Consider the following 433-nt stretch of genomic DNA (forward strand, 5'->3'; position numbering starts at 1 on the left):
ACCTTAGTGGTCGCCTAATACTATATCTGAAGTCTCTTTTATATAGACCTTTTATATAGGCGGCAAGATGGAGGCTGGGGGTGTGGTCTTGAACAACACTTTGTTTGTTTGAAAGCCATGAAGTCTCTCTCTCATGGGTGGACCAAATTCTCTGGGCGGGCAAAGCAGAGGTAACCTTGCTCCTTATGACCTCATAAGAGGGGGGGGAGGGGCAAGGTGGAGGCTGGGGGTGTGGCCTTGACCAACTGCCACTTTGATCTTTTGAAAGCCATAATTTCTCTTTCTCATGGGTGGGACAAATTCTCTGGGCGGGCAAAGCAGAGAATAGGGAGGTAACCTTGCTCTTTATGACCTCATAAGAGGCAAGTTTCCAGATTGGCCCATCTGAGCTTTAATTTTCTCAAAGCAGGATACCCAGGGCTCGGTTTACACC

Source organism: Etheostoma spectabile, chromosome 18 (genome assembly GCF_008692095.1).
Source record: "Etheostoma spectabile isolate EspeVRDwgs_2016 chromosome 18, UIUC_Espe_1.0, whole genome shotgun sequence".
Lineage (NCBI taxonomy): Eukaryota > Metazoa > Chordata > Actinopteri > Perciformes > Percidae > Etheostoma > Etheostoma spectabile.